General features: G+C 48.7%; 1 protein-coding gene and 1 long non-coding RNA gene across 2 annotated transcripts in view; both read right to left on the bottom strand.

Moving 5' to 3' along the window:
• Positions 1-6609: 6609 nt before the first annotated feature.
• Positions 6610-10565, bottom strand: LOC106148171. Its single transcript, XR_001233388.1, has 2 exons — positions 9982-10565; positions 6610-9746 (listed from the first exon to the last, which is right to left on the bottom strand). It is a non-coding gene; the product is annotated as an uncharacterized LOC106148171 (long non-coding RNA).
• Positions 10566-10638: 73 nt separating this feature from the next.
• Ldlrad4 (low density lipoprotein receptor class A domain containing 4) overlaps positions 10639-10738 on the bottom strand; it is a gene marked incomplete in the record, with an annotated part of 124700 nt that continues 124600 nt past the window's right edge. Inside the window, 1 exon segment of the mRNA XM_013512658.1 lies at positions 10639-10738.

The raw sequence follows: 10738 nt of genomic DNA on the forward strand, positions 1-10738 counted from the left end.
TGTACGCAAACTACCCACCCCAGGGCGGGTGTAGCACTCACGCCCATAATCCCAGCATTGGACTGTGGATCAGTCATAAACTCTGGAAACCTGCATGAGGCTTTGGGGGTACATCCACTCACAAACCATAACAGCAGCCATGGCAGTGACCAAGCCCCTGTGAAATGAATAGACAGGAGTTGTTAGCACATGAACAACTGAAAAATGGGAGAATTGCACCATACACGCAGTGCCACCTATGCAAGGGCATGACCACCCATCAGCTCCAATCCTGCTCTGTGTTGCGCTTTCCTATGTCATGGGGCAGCCAAGGTGAAGAATGCCCAATCAACCTAATCCTGGATGAGGACAATGCCCAGGGAGGGAAAGGAGCAACCAGACCCTATGACTGTGGACATTAAGTGCAACAGCCCACTCCGACCCTTACCCTTTGATCTACAGGGCCAGGGTAGTAGAGACCAGAGGACCTCTCACATTCCACATCTACAGCTGGAGCAAGGACACGCCTTGGCTTAGATGGTAACCAAGTCGGGGGCTAACAGAGGAGCTGCTGGTGTAGGGATGAAACCTCAAAAGCCCATAGGCCACAAATCTAGGCATAGAAAACTGACTGTGTGGATCCAAGATTACAGATTTTGGAAAGAAACAACTCATTGAATAGCAATTTTCTTTGACTAAATCTTTTTTTGATTTTTTTCTATTTTGTATTTTCTTTTTCCTTCAGGTTTTTGTTAGGGGTTCCCCCCCCCTTTTTCTCTTTCAGTTTCTTTTCTATCCGTTTGTCTTATTTCAACTTTTTTCTTCCTTTACTTTGTTTTTACACTGTTTATCTTTTTTGTTTTTCTTCATTCTTCCTTGCAACTCCTCTCTATCACTATTAATTTTCTTTTACTCTTCAAATAGTAAACCCTACCTCACTTTTTCTCCTTCTCATATCCCATTGGGTAATTTTTCAAAGTTTGCTTTTTTCATTCCCTGGTTTCCCACCCTCTTTTACTAGTATAATTGCCAAGCTTTTTAAATCTCAACATAACTAGTTAACTTTATTGCTGAATACTGTTCTATTGTTAGTAGAGGCAAAGTTGTTCCATTTAGTGGATATTTACTATAGGGAGGTAATAAAGCCCCAGCAAAAGCCTCAGCATTTGATTTGTCTTCATGTTCAGACCATAACTGTAGATCTCCTTTCTACAGCTAAGGATGGTACATTGTTGATCCTTAGGTTTCATCATTATACAGTTCATGCTATTATAACATTATTCATGCTATAATTGGTACCAATTTTACTACAATAGCCAAGGTAATATACCTGTTGCTATTAATTGGTTTTCATGGGGTACCAACATCTGGGTTGCCTGGTTCATTAACAGTACTGTGGCCCATTCCTGAAAAACTTGTTACTGGGCCAAATGTGCTCAACCTCCCATCTCAAGTAGAGAGGTGACTGGAACCTGGGAGAAAAGCAAAAACCAACAGTTAGCTTAGCCATGCCCAGAGGACACCAATGAAAAGTAGATATTAACTAAGATCTCTGTACTAGACACAAAGCTTTCCACTATAATCAATCTGCAAGTCTTAACATGTGCACACAATAATAGAAGCATAAGACAAGCAAACAAAATGCCTCCAAAAACTCCCAACTCCCCCCACAGCTGATCCATGGGACACTGAAGGGGAAAGAACCAAGAGCCACGCCCCTGAACTCTTTGAAATGACAGAAGATCAATACAGCATTTGGCAAGTTCACAGAAGATGTAAGTAAAAAGGTACAGGGACAAATAAAATGATCAGTGAGTCTGTAGAAGATATTATGTGGTGGATCAGCTAACGGGCAACTTGTAACACCGAGCTGAACTGAGCGTGGTTCCAGGTACAGAAGACCTACTTGAGGATTGCTGCCAAGAGCACAGCTGGAGAACTGGAAGGGAAGATGGTTGCTTTGATTTTCTGGGAGAAGCTTGTCGGGCTGATTTTCCTGATATGAACTCGGCTGTTCTCATTGTCAGAGGAGCTCAGGTCCTCGCTGTCAATGAGGAGGGCTGTGGTTCTCTTCAGGAGAGCTCTTGTCCTTACCTTGAGCATCACTTCCTAACACCAGTGCAGATCCCTCAGCCTGCTGACACAGATCCTTCACCCTGCTGGCACCGACTTTCTAGCTTCCATCACTGACCTTTGGGTCTTCTTAGTGCAGATCCTCGATACAGACTTGCATGAGACATTGTTGTGGGCTCTGGGCCACCAGCTGGACTCATGCAGGACATTGCCATGGGATCCAGGCCCTCAGCTGGACTCTTTAGGTCTCTGGTGCATGGACAGAACTCTTGCACTCTTCTGCATTTGACTTTTTGGATATAAAATAATCCTATAAATTATGTGTCCTGAATTAAATCTATTCCTTTGCAAACCCTGACTACAACCAATAGCCAACCATAATGAAAAGCTAGAAGAGCTAAACAAAATGTGCAAAATTTGAATGACCAGCATAAAAAAGAATTGAGAATTATCCGGCAGTGGTCAGGGACCTGGACTCTGTGGGGGATGCCGAGGACACGTTGGCAGCAGCCAGAGGTTTCAGTCCGTAGTTGGCTAGCTCTAAGGCAGGGGAGCATGGCAGTGGGGCTTGGCAGAGAAGAAACAGCTCATGGCATGGCAACTGGAAGCAGAGAGCAGTCTCTTTCTTGTTGCTGTCTTCACTTTGCCTGGCTCTAACATGTACGTGTAGCCCCGCCTGTGGTGAATAACAGAAATGTAGGAAGTGCCCATCAGAGGTCAGAGGGAGCAGGTCATCGGGGCTTGTGGATTTCATTCCAGAAGGCGGGGTGCAGAGGGGTGCAGAGCCAGGAAAGGTGATCCATCTCTTGGTCCTCAGCTTGGGCAGGGAGAGGATGCTGGAACAAAGCCCCAGTCAACAGGGTCTCCCTCGGCCCCGCCTAAAAGAGAAAGGCAGATAAAAACAGCAGGCAGAAGAGGTAGGGCAGCAAGACAAGGAAGATGGCTGAAGGGTTTGTTCCCCCAAATAAACTCTTTGGATTTTAACCATAAGGATGCACATCCCTGTGTATCCACAGTTCGGGGGTAAAAGGGGTGTGATTCATTTAGATTCCAAGAGAAGGAAGCTTTGGGCCTGGACATGGGACACCCCTCAGCATCAAGATCTCCTTGTGGGACAAATCCAGGCTGGTATGTTGTCATGTGTCAGTTGAGGGGGAGCAGTAAATGGGGATCTAATCTGTTGTGCTGGCAAAATGTTTTTAAATTAAGTCTAGAACATGGAGCTCTAGCAAAGGCAGTTATGCCGCCGCCAGCAGGTGGGAAGCGCATCCCTTTGCTCTGCTGTCATGTTCACTGGCTGTGTTTTGTGGAGGAGACTTGAGAGCACCATCAAGGACCTGACCTCCCACAGCTGAGGCCCAGACACAAACTCAGGCAGGAGCCCCAAGGCCTTCACCCCTTCAGGAGGCTACTGTTGCCTCAAGCACCCCAAGGCATGGCAAAGGGGGTCTCAGCCCTCCTAGCCACAAAGGGAACACTTAGCAGTGCTGCTAAGCCATGTATAGGGACTTCAGGTCACAAAACAACAGGACAAATGCAGATCTATAAATGGAAAGCCTTTACCAATAAGTGATGTAGGAGCCATGATATGCAAATGGAGGTTTTAGATTTAAAAGAAATGTATGCTCTTACTGGTGAGTCCGTATCTTTAGTCACCACTAATCCAAGTGATAAAAATTTTTATCACCTCCAAGTGATAAAAATTTGTTTATTTGAAAGTGAGAATTTAAGCCAGGTGTGGTGGCACATGCCTGTAATCCCAGCATCTGGGAGGCTGAGGCAGGAGGATCATTGAGAGTTCGAGACCAGCCTGGGCTACAAAGTGAGCTCGAGGCCGACCTGAACTTCATAGTGAGACCCTGTCTCAAAAAGACAAAAAAACAACAACAAAAAAAAAGGAGAGAATTTGAGGTAGGGTGAATGAAGATTGCATCATTAGTCAAAAGCTGAATTCTCTTTTTCAATTATTAAATTCTGTATTTATTATAGTTAAAAACAATTTGTGGATTAGATTTTTGTTCTGTCTTCTAGCTTATTTAAGCTTATTGCTGCAATGTAGGTATACACAGTGACCACATTCATTACAGGGGATTTGTATCTGTACATGATAAAGCTTGGTTCCTTTTTTTCCATTCCCCTCCCCTTTCCAAGCCCCCTCCCCTCCCTGTTCACAAAGCTCTGTTTTCATTTTATCCTTCTTTTCTCATTTTTTTCTTTTCCTTCCTTCCTTTCTCTCTGCCCCCTCCCTAGTTCCCTTTTCCTTCTGGACAGTTTCTTCCTATTTCACAATGTCTATTGTACATTTTTGTTCTTATTTACATTTTCAGTTTCTCACACCAGAGAAATAATGTGATATTTACGTGTGTGTCCAGTTTATTTCACTTATAATTATGGGCTCAAAGTCCATCCATTTAGCTATAAATGTCTCAATTTTATCTTTCTTTATGGCTGAGTAACACTCCATTATATATAAAAAAAAATCTTTTTTTATCCATTCATCAGTTGATAGGCATTTGGGTTGCTATTACAAACTGTGCTTCTATAAACATGAGCGCATATATACTGCTGTGGTATGATACTTTGAATTTTTCTGGGAAGATACCCAGAAGGAGAATAGTTGGGTCAAACAGGACTCTGATCCTATTTTTTTTAAGAATCTCTACACTGATTTGCCCAGTAACTGCACCAATCTACACTCCCACCAACAGTGGAGAAGGATTCCTTTCTCCCCACAGCTCCTCCAGCACTTGTTATTGGTTGTTTTCATGATAATAGCCATCCTTTGTGAAGTGAGAAGGAATCTCAGCATTTTTTCAATTTGCATTTCTCAAATGACCAGCAATGTCGAACATTTTTTCATATATTTATTTGCCCCTTTTTGAGAAGTGAATTCATCTCAGATGCCTATTTTTTAATTGCGTCTTTGAATTTGGAAGGTCTGATGTTTTTCAGTTCTTTGTATGTTCTAGATATTAGTTCTTTATCTGAAGAACAGCTGGCATAAATTTTTCCACTCTGTGGGTTGTCTTTTCACTGCATTGATTTTATTTTGGCTCTGTAAAAGCTGTTTAATGAGATCCCAGTTGTTGATTCTTTGTGATAGTTCCTGTGTAATCAGGGTGTTGTTCATAAAGTCTTTGCCTACAGCTATGTCTTCCAGAGTTCTACCTATTCTATCTTCTGGCAGATTTAATGGTTTCTGTTTTAATATTTAGGTCTTTGGTCCATTTTGATTCTAGGTTAGTGCTTCTGGGCAACAAGGGCAAGTTAGGGGGCAACATAATCCCTGATTTGAAATTATACTAGAGAGCTACTGTGATAAAAACAGCATGATACTGGCAAAAAAAACCAGACCTGAGATTAAAAGGTGCAGAAACAACTCCAAACACACTCAACCACCTGATCTTTGACAAAGGCGCCAAACACCGTCACTGGAAGGTTAGCCTCTTTAATAAATGGAGCTGGAAAAACTGGCTTTCTACATGCTGAAGACTAAAACCAGACCCATGTCTATGACAGAAGCTGAAGTCTTGGTAGAAATATGGCAAACTAAATTTACAAACACAGCAAGATTATTTCCTGAATACTGTTGTAAAATGTGCATTTTAACTGAACCCATTTAAGTGGAACAAATCAAAACAGTGCAAGGTGTGCACGTGACATTCTAAGGAGCAGGCTCGTAAATTGTGCCATGCAGGCATCATCACAGGGTTGGAACAGGAACCCAAGGCCCACCTGGAGGTGCTACACCGTTCTGGAGGTTGTCACCAGCCTGTGGGCGCTCCAGCAGGCAGTGGCGACCTGAGGAAGGAGGGTGATGCGTGGGCACCAGGTCGGCCAGTCTGGAAAGCTGTGGATCCCTCTCCTCCCGCCAAGCTGAAGCCCCTGCCTTGCAGCCCAGCTAGGTCCCTCTGGGCATCAGTTCTCGGCATTTCAGCTGCGGGGCCTCTTCCTGAATCTTCAGTGCCTTCTCAGTTCTCAGTCAGGGATGAGTCGCCCCAGGGTCACGCGGGAAGTGGGCTGGTGTCCTGTGCTAGAAAGCATGGCTGTGCGGTTGGCAGAGCACGGCTGAGCCTGACACCCTCTTTCTTTCCTCCCTGATCTCATACTGCACTGTCTGGGAGCAGCTGGACTGGCCCTTTGCTTGAGGGCCCACTGGAATGCAAACCAGGCCATACTGGGCAGAGGGGATGGAGACCCCTGCCAGGGTATGCAGCCAGCCAGAATCCACACGCAATCTCCTCACTGCAGTGCAGGAACCGGACAGGCACCTCAGCGCAGTCTGGGGCTGCCACCCGGTGTCCTCAGGGCCGAGACTTCTTCCAGGCCCTCCCTCTGGAAATGGCGCTGAAGAGGACCCCGTGACATGATCTGACCAGGGCTGCTGACAGCAGACCCGGAAGTAGTGACTCATAGGTGGTCTGAGTGATTCAGCTGGTGGGACATGGACTAGGGACCGAGAGAAGGATTGCTCTGAGCTGGGGTGGCTGTTTCTCCAACACATTGGTTTTTTCCATGTGTATTGTGGCTGAGAAATAAAGCCAGGGGACAAAGGTATGTCACTGATTTTTTTAATGATTTGTGTGCAATGGTTTGACCACAGCTTTAAGAACAAGCAGAAAAACCTAATTTTACAACAAATACCACTTGGTGCAACACCTTTCTGTAAAACACTGCAATACAGACTTGAGGTCAAACCCCCACATCACCGCTGCTGATAGTTGGGAATTATGCTGAAAAGTAAGCACAAATCATTGGGTTTTTTTATAAAGGACTTTCATGACTTTAGCTCACAAAGACTAAAAAGTTTAAGTACAGTCATACTTTCAGTGGACTTTATAATAAAAATTAAATGAACTAAATACTGTAGATAGCACTGTATATATTTTAAAACAGCTTTAAACTATGCAGTTAGAAAGCCATGACTTGAAAGTCATGAAGTGAAGATGAGCGATCTATGGATGGCATGCAGGGGTACCAGCACAGGAGGCTGAGGACACAGCCCACGCCAGCAGCTTCCGAGAGGGTCCCAGGGACCCCACCCTTCTTAGCAGCAGCAGGGGGGAAGCTGGCTCAGGCACTTCCAGGTGAGGACAATCTGTGATAACTTATTTGTGGAGGCTGCTATGATTTTCCAGATCAGAACCTATACAAACCATACAGAAAGCTTAAAATGGGCTTTATTAGAACGTTGTCTGGTGACAGAAGAACCTGGGTATGCGGGGCAGATGGCAAAATCCACAACTTCCTTTGTGGACAGAGCTTGACACCCACACCCAGGACTCAGCAGTGGTTTGGCATGGTGTTGTGGCGCTGTCTTCTGTGGTAAGGGAAGTACTGGAACATCTCAAGAAAAGTGCAGAGGTCCCAAGCAGACACTCAGCTGAGCTGGAAGGGAGGGTCGTTCCATGTGCTCTCTCACCCTTGGCAGCACTGAGCAGGTTTCTGGTCAGAAGGACTGCAGGATGTCCCGAGGGATAATGTACGATCCTGCCCATGCCTGGCCAGTTCCAGCTCCACAGCCCTGGGGGTCACCAAGCTGCAGAGTCCTCTGCTTTGCTGTTTTAACAACACGAACTCAGCCCTCTCACCAGGGCCTTTGTGTGCTACAGCAAAATGAAAACTGGAATCAGTCCTTTCTGCTGACTAAACAGTAACTGTCCAACTGGGTATTTCTAAAATGAGTAAAGAAAGGGCCATTTAATGGCCACTAAAAAGCTGTGAGGTTCTTAAGTTTTTATAGCAAAGAAGCAACTCTCAGTTGCTGACTAGATGCTGGTCATAAATTTGCTTGCTTGTTCAGACTTCTCTTGTGTTACAATATCGATATTTAATAGGAAAATAAACTACATAGACTTTATGTGCATCCATTTGCAAATTTTCTTACAAAAGAGGACAAAGCTGCACATGGGCATTCACAGATTCTATACCGTTTCTGTTAAAATTGGTATCATTATACATTATATTACAGTATCAACAATGCTTTGTTCTACCCATTGGGTAGGATATGTGTATGATATATCCAACATATATACAGCACCTGACAAGCGAGCAGGGACAGACCCTATAGAAGCACCATCCGTGAGGCACACTAGGCTGGCAGGGAGGCATGGCAGGGGAGCTCAGTTCCTGTGGAGCTCAGGGCGGAGGGAGGGGCGCCTGTGAGGTCAGGGCAGTTCTGGCTCTCACTGGTACTGACCTCATCACACAGACCACAGCCCACCCTGGGGGGAGGGCAGGAAGACACAGCCCTGCCGGCCCCAGCCCTGACCCGGAGGCAGAAGCTTTGGGTGTTACGTGCCCATTCTAGCAGAGGTGGCTGTCAGTGGCCAGGCCACATCCCTGGTCTCTGGACAGCTCTGGCATGGGCAGTAGGCCTTCTAGGTCAAGCCAAGGAGGCACCAAGCTGCTGGGAGCCCTCCTGTGCCATGTGGGAGCAGGCCAAAGCTCCTAACCTGTGTCCAGGTAGCACACATCAGACACCAGCCCTCACACTTCGAGGGGATGCTGCTCCCTGGCCAGTGTGTTGCCTGCCGTGGAGTTTTTCCTGGGAAAGGGGAGGACGTGGCCGTCAGGTCAGTGCGGGTTGGCAGGGCGCTGGTGCCCCAGGAAGGCTGTCTCAGCTCCTGTCATAGCTCCAGTCACTTAGAGCAGAACACAGGGAGGTGATGAAAGCAGGCTCACCCCTTCCCATTGTCTTCCCTCACTCTTGGCTGTGCTTTGGAAATTTTATGAAAAAGGAATGGTACAGAAAGAGTCAATTCTGCTGTTCAATGCACCCCAGCACATATCTACACTACATGTAAGCACTTGGCCAGGGACACTTCCCAGAGACTCCCGGCCAGGGTCCCCTGGGTGAGAGCCAATCCTGGGGGCCAAGATGCGATGACTTTTCCTGTCAGAGCATCCCTGGAAATGTTTCCCTTCAAGCACCTCATTCTTAGGGAGGTGAAACTCAGGTGAAGGCTGCTGGGCTCCTCGCCCTACACAGCAAGCCCAACTTCCCTGTTGGCCCCAGCTCTCTCTGCTGCCTGGTGGCTCTTGTGGGCTGGTGTCTGCAGTGTGGAGGGTGAGGTGCACTTTATCTACGTGATAGGACAGAAAACAGATCTACTCTGTAGGTGCACGATCTATCTCACGGTCCGTCACTGAGTCAGCCTCATGCTTGGGAAAACCTTTCCACTGATGGGCTTCCATGTGCCTCTGGGTCACAGCCCTGCACAGCGGGGTCAAATGTGTCAGGGCATCCCTACCGCCATTGTCTCAGTGACGGAGCCCTTCACACACCTGCTCCCTGGAGTAATCTTGACTGGCACCTGTCACGCTGTCCACACCTCTGCTCTAAACCAGCCCTAGGTCAGGACCACAACTCTTACAACACTGGAAGAGAGGGAACCAGCCTGGGCCACACGCAGAAGAGAAGAGGCACCACGGGGAAGGTGACTACTAGTCGAGCTACTGCGCTGCAGAGGCCCAGCCTCAGAGACTTTCCAGGCCACTCTTGCTGTGGGTCTTTAAACAACTAATGACCTAAGAGGCAGTGGGGTAGCTGTACGGGGAAGGACTTCTCAGGGACCATAAAAGTGACCTGAATGGAATGCTTGCTTGCCAATACTCCGGGCACCCACAGAGTGCTGGTGGGCTGCAGGGTCAGAGGGAACTCCGGGTCTCAGCTGTCATTCTCAGCAGGGAGCCTGGTGGGGACACAGGACAGTGAAGGCAGCTCGTCTCCTCCCACACCCGCAGGCAGGACAGGCAGTGAAGACCTCAGCTGTGCGCCAGGGACACTGAGCACCTCCCAGCCACTTCCCCACAGGGGGCCCATGGGAGCCAGTGACCCGCCAGCGTGGGGGAAGGTCCCTTCCGTCCCGACAGTGGGGCTCTCCCAGCAGTAGCAAGCTGAGCCTCAGTTTCCCTCGTGGCCCTCACCTCCGGCCCTGCTAAGCAGAGTCTCAGCCAGACGGAAAATAGCTCCCCTGATCCTCCTAACTCTGGCTGCAGACGCTGCGGCTGTGTGAGGGTGAATCTCACACGATTCCATCCCCATGACGTGCTACCAGAACACACACCAGGAGGAGGGGTGGGGCCGAACAGGACCTAGGCTCCCGCCAGCCCCGGAAGAGTCGCCTCCAGGAACACAGACGGACGGATGGATGGACGGCCACCGCTGCTGACCAGGGGACCCCGCACAGCCTGCGTCGCCAAGTCACCACCCTGGTCCTCCCGTGCCGTGCAGAGGCTGGAGAGGCCCTGCCAGCCCGGTGCAGGCTCTGGCAGACTTGCTGCCCCTCCAAGCAGCGCTCACACTCGCGGAGGCTATTTCCACTGTACTTAACAATGAATGTGTCACACATTGTGAACTTGAAAACAAAGACAACAGCCGGTCGGCTGCACCCGCACTGCCGCTGCCCTCCGTCCGGGGCTGGCCCGGCCGCCCACCCGGCTGCGGCCGGCTCTCTGGCCCCCGCCTCCCCGCACCCGCCGTGGGGCAGGTCCCCCTGGTCAGCCGGGCGCGCTCACCGCGGCCCCGCCAGCGCCCGGACCCCAGGCACAGGCTTCAGCCGGCTCAGCAGAACCCCCTGCGTGTCAACAGCGACGGCCGAGCGATCTCCGCAGAACCCAAGCCCCGGCGGGAGGAGCGGGGCTGGGGAGGCACACGGCCGCACTCCGGGGCGCCCCGTCTGCA

Source organism: Chinchilla lanigera, unplaced genomic scaffold (genome assembly GCF_000276665.1).
Source record: "Chinchilla lanigera isolate Chin_1 unplaced genomic scaffold, ChiLan1.0 scaffold00001, whole genome shotgun sequence".
NCBI lineage: Eukaryota > Metazoa > Chordata > Mammalia > Rodentia > Chinchillidae > Chinchilla > Chinchilla lanigera.